Consider the following 4971-nt stretch of genomic DNA (forward strand, 5'->3'; position numbering starts at 1 on the left):
TCCTTAGCACAAGAAAAAGACGTGTTGCCTCTCTGCAAAATGTCAGAAGTAATGGAGATTAAATACGCTTTACATCGCTTAAACTGCCAAAGGAGTAAGTGTAAACAGCTGAATACTTGTCAGTGATTGGTTGAAATTATCGAAATAAGACAATTTTTTACATGAAATAAATTCGAATACAAAAATTTTTTTCTGTTCTATAACACAAAATAGATAAGTATACGAAGTTTGAAAGTCTTTCGGTACCAAAAACACTACATAAAACATAAATGAAAACTGGTGCCCCCGTTTTGAACAAGATCCAGCAGGTTCTTTCTCTCAGTCAGCAGTCATTGATATTGTTAACTGTAAATAGCCAACACCAAATATCTTCATGTCCGGCAATAACTATTTCAGTTAAACGTTCGCGAGTTTGTTTCAGTTATTATTCACGCAACCAACGAAATTATCTTCATTGATCAGCCTCAACACGAGTCACAGCAATCTATCCAGCAACAGACATTTTTTGAACAAGAAAATTGTTGTTTTGAAGGTGATTTTGGTGTAATTGTATATTGAATATTGAATGCAGTGAGAAGTCTGGTGTAAAGGAGTATTTAGAAGCTGCAAAGTATCAATGTTGTATGTTGCCGTTGGGTCCCTCGATTACAAATATAAATTCTTTAATTAAATTAAAAGATATGCTGATGAAGATAAATAGCTGCAAAAATTGCAATAGCCTTCTATACTGTCCAGCATCTTCAGTCGTTCAACTCGATTGGTTGTTTGACAGAATTTCAGTTTTTTTTAAATTCTAAAACTGCAAGTATCATTTCTTGTGCTGAAATGAAATGTACAGCAATAATGATATATGTAATAGTTCCATGTTCCATTCCAAGGTTTGTCAAAGATCTGTGAGCCTCCTCTTCATCCGGCAAATTAGCGAATGTTAGTAATCACAAAGCAAATTCCACTAAATTGTGTAATGTCTATAACCAGTAAATGTTTTACCGATAAAGTCATTGAGAGTAAAATCGCTTCCAGGTGGGGTCTCGAAAACTATAGCAAGCTTTTGCAGTGAAACTCAGTAAAAGTTAATAGTTGGTAAGAAGTGCACAACTTTCGGCGACAAAACTTTTTGAGTTAAGAGAGTTCCCGGTATTTGTAAATGTATGGTTGAGTTAGCGTGTTGGCTGAATTGTTGATGCATACACCCAAGTGTGTGCATTTATTTATATAAAGATCTCAGATGAAGAATTTTTGGAATGTGAAGCTATGTAGAATCACATCCCTCTTTGAAAAATGCATTAAAAAAAAATTGGATTCCTACATTTTAGATGTCGGAGATTACGAATATGCCAACAAAACCACCTTTTCGAATTCCCCCACCCCCATTCCCTACCCACTCAATCTTAAATTTTGAACTTTTTTCGCATTTTTTTTTAAAACCACCTTTTCCAAATTCAAAATCCCCACCTCAACCTCCGTCATCTCGCTGTCATCGAAAACAGGAATCCACTGAAAAAAAAAAAGAAAAGAAAACCGGAAAGGCCGGTTTGGAGGTGGATGTGACTGTGCGCCAGGTCCGCCGAAGAGTGGGGGGCGGTGAAATTTGTAAAATTTAAAATTGAGGTGGAGATTTTAACGTGTCGGACAAAATACTTAACGGTGTTTCTTCCCGGCTCTTTACACTATGGGTTCAAGTTCCGTCGAGGTCAACTTTGCCTTTCATCCTTTCGGTGTCAATAAAATAAATAGTAGTTGAGCACTGGAATAATGGATCTACTCCTCCTCTATGCCAAAATGTGAAACCATTATATTTTATGGGTGATTCTCAACAAGAAGGGCAAGAGACGTGCAAGAACATTTCCGGCATTAGAGTGTCTCTGCAAAATATGCTGCATAACAACAACTTGATCAGAAGCTTCAAGACTGCACTTGAAACAGTTCCACCTGACTCCATGGATAACAAGGTAGTTATCAGATAAGACAAGAAACCACCTGGTCAACATGGAGGGAGGCTTAATGCGCCAACAGCAAATGAAATAGCTGTGCTTTTGGTTGGGCAAGAACATGACAAGCGTGTCATTGTCCTCCATCTCAGAGACAGCACACTGACACAGTCCAACTACAAATGGAAGCTCCCAAAAAATACCACACTCACAGCATTCTTCAAGCTCTGTCAAAATGATGAATTTGCTACAAGACTGCTATACAATGAAATTGTATATCTGGTACCAAAGCAATTCTATACCTGGTACCAAAACAATTGGAAAAGACGTGCACTTGGAGCACCCACACATCATCCGGGAATCAAGAAATCAGACACACTTGGCAGAGTCTTTGTTGTCCATCCCAACTACTCAGAGTGATACTATCTAAGGCTTCTATTACACCATGTCAAGGGACCCACATCATTTACATCATTACGTACGTTTGATAACACAGTACGTCAAACATATCGCCAGGCTTGCCATCTCAGAGGTCTTCTGGAAGATGATGCACACTGGGATGCCACTCTGACAGAGGCACAAATGTGAAAGTCTCCTATACAGCTGGGCAACATGATAAGTGAGTATGTCTTCATTCCAAAGATACCTCTCATCTCAAATATTCTCCCCTTTCAGTTCAAGAGACCGCAGTTTCCTGTCAAACTTAGCTTTGCAATGTCTATCAACAAAGTACAAGGTCAATCTCTAAAGGTGGCGGGACTTAACCTCTTTCAACCTTGCTTCTCACAGCTGTCTGTTGGATGTTCTAGAGTTGGAGGTGAAACGAACCTCTACATTCCCAGTGATAAACATGGCAAGACAGAAAACACAGTATATGAAGAAGCACTTACATGAATAGTAGTTCAATGTCATATACAGAAGTGTAAATCCATTGAGTGTTAAAGTATTACTATTACACTTTCACTTTTCGCCTGACATGCGTGAATGTATATCTGTGTGTATAAAAGTGAAGCAATAACGTAATATATTCGCTGTCTGTTTGTGTGTTCTACGCACGGCCTTTCATTGTCTATAATCTGTACCTGTTTTTTTTGGTTACGAAATAAGTTAGACAGACGTGTATTTACTTTATATACATATATGAGTTGAAAACTTCCTTTTCACATTTCACTTAACGTCTATGTTCCATGTTGGCATGGGTTGCAGAGTTACATAAAAAGTTGGGATCTCAGCTACTAGCAGTTGAGACCTGCGTAATCTAGACGGCATTTTAAAATTTCATTATTTTCTTTAACCCGGGCAACGCCGTGTATTCCTGCAAGTTTTTAAATAAAATAGTAATTTTCCCCTTTAAGGAAAAAATAAAAAAAATATCAAGTACCCGTGATTCAAAAATATCTTATAAAAATATCAGAAGAAATTCTATTTTTTCAAGTCTACAGCACTCACAAAGAAGAAAGTAAAATAAAAAAGAAAAGGACGGACAGCGGTGACAGGATTCTTTGAAGTGTCGACATTTTCAAAATTTAATTTTTTTTTTTCATCTTTAAAGAGGAAATGACTATCTTAAATCAGATGGCAGGAAAACAAACTTTGAGTTTTAGTATAATATAGGTAGATAGATGTATGTTCATTTTCATTTTCACTTTTCGCTTTTACGTCATAAAAAGTTCATACAGAAGCAATAGAACCCCGATGATTGACAGCATGATAATCAAAACCATCAAACATGGCACCTCATTTGACAGCTAACTATCTGGACAAACTAGTAGAGCCAACGACAATTCTTTGATTGATAATTGATAGGGAAGTTGTATATCGACACCGTGGCACTTCTTCAAGAACGTACTTTTTAGAGTTCCTTAGTACTATACCCAGACCGGTGCAAAGTTAGTAATGACTCGAAACCATTCTAGTAATAAGTGCTAAATATATATGATTTATGTGATTACGAGTATATAGTTTTAAATGCAGAGTAGGATGAACTTACACGCAACAGAACAGAAATGAATTAGAACGATTTATGTGAAAGGTAATTCTGTATCAGTCTTGTCTTTACTTTTAATCAATTACAAAAAGGTTCCCCCAAAATCATGAGATCATGCTTACCGGTCCTCTTTGACTTTCGCCCCTCAGCACGGACTTGACTATACCAGCGGATAGCCAATGTCCATACATCCATCCATCTACTAGCATATTTGTGATAAAATATTTCGCTTTATCGATTTCAGCAATAATCGGCTCAAAGTTATTTTGGATTACAGCCCGCCTCCTAGAACATAGTGAACACCACACCATCTTCTAAAGGCGTTTCTCATGAAATTATACCTATAAATCACATGGCTTCTAGCAATTGAACAAGATTCAAATTTCTTTTTTTTATTTAAAAAAACAACAACAAATGACTTAAACCATCATAGTGTATTGACCTGAAAACGGGGTAAAGTGAAAGATTGGTTTGAATTTACCTGAAGAAATATGGAATGAAGACTTTTACTGTTGTTTGACATCTGCGGATATTAGAAGAGGGAATATCCATTATAAAAATTAGAACAATTTTTATTGTGTTAAACTGATGCAAATACGTGTATTTTTATTATTTAATCAATCTCGAATATACGAAAATTATTTTGTAATTCTCCACTTGTATATGATTTTTGTAATAGTTAAACCAATTTTTTTCTTTCGAACACCAATATATATATATATATATATATATATATATATAAACTCACGAATGACGATGGATACACCTAAGAGGTTTCCCCTCCGGAGTACAAATCTGGGCGGTAAGTCGCTTCACAGGCGAACGCACAACCTGGGGCTGTTTTTATGGAAGACAAGCAGTCGCCCATGCATACCAGCCTTCCTTCTCCATGCCACCGATGTTATCCAAAGGAACGGCAAAAGCCGATACAACTTGGCACCAGTGATGTCGCAACTCATTTCTACAGGTGAGTGAACTGGAGCAACGTGAAATAAAGTGTCTTGCTCAAGAACACAACACGCAGCCCGGTTCGAACTCACAACCTCACGAGCT

Source organism: Octopus bimaculoides, chromosome 20, assembly GCF_001194135.2.
Source record: "Octopus bimaculoides isolate UCB-OBI-ISO-001 chromosome 20, ASM119413v2, whole genome shotgun sequence".
Classification (NCBI taxonomy): Eukaryota; Metazoa; Mollusca; class Cephalopoda; order Octopoda; family Octopodidae; genus Octopus; species Octopus bimaculoides.